The sequence below is a fragment of the Centrocercus urophasianus genome, unplaced genomic scaffold, assembly GCF_019232065.1.
Source record: "Centrocercus urophasianus isolate 14NV4802_14NV808 unplaced genomic scaffold, USGS_Curo_1.0 seq_44, whole genome shotgun sequence".
In the NCBI taxonomy this organism is placed as follows: Eukaryota; Metazoa; Chordata; class Aves; order Galliformes; family Phasianidae; genus Centrocercus; species Centrocercus urophasianus.
In genome coordinates, this window is record NW_024885022.1 from 1,506,619 (window position 1) to 1,507,453 (window position 835).

An 835-nucleotide genomic window follows, 5' to 3' on the forward strand; every position below is an offset into this window, starting at 1 on the left:
GGAAGGGAAGGGAAGGGAAGGGAAGGGAAGGGAAGGGAAGGGAAGGGAAGGGAAGGGAAGGGAAGGGAAGGGAAGGGAAGGGAAGGGAAGGGAAGGGAAGGGAAGGGAAGGGGAAGGGGGAGAGGTAAGGGGAAGGGGAGGGGTAAGGGGAAGGGTAAGGGGAAGGGGAGGGGGAAGAGAAAAGAAAAAGGGAGAAGAAAAAGGAAAGAGAAAAGAAAAACAAACCAGTGTAACACAGCCACATCTCTCCCGTGTGTTGCTAAAATACAGCTGAAACGAAGCTGACTAGAGACTCTGCAGAAGCATACTTAGGAAGCAAGCAAAATAAGTTCAATTCTGCAGCAGTAAAGTAACTCCCCCAGACACTGTTCTGGGAGGAATCAGGGCAGTTTCAAGGGGCTGTAAGTGAAAAAGAGGATTAGGAAGAGCCAGAGGGACTTGGCCGACCTTCGTTAACTTCCTGACCCCCACTTTCTCCCCACGGGATCTAGGTCTGGCCGTGGGAACAGCACCTGCCTTCCGCAGACTGACTCCTTGCCCCGGGAGCTGCACAACCCAGCGCAGCCCCTTGGGGCTCTGCTGCCATCTCCTGCCTGGGGCTCCCCAGCACCTGTGTCTGTGGGACAGGGGGAAAAGGACCCAAGGGAAGGTGGCACAAAGGGGTTGGGTGCTGGGATTCTCTGATAGCCCTGTCAGGAAAAGCATCTAGTCCCCTCTATTTGGGGAGACCCCAGCTGCTGGGGTCCCAGCACCTTGACCCAAGACAGCACAGAAATGGGAGTCATTGTCATCCTTAACCTTGGGCCTGTGCCCAAAGCTGCATTGGGGTCACACA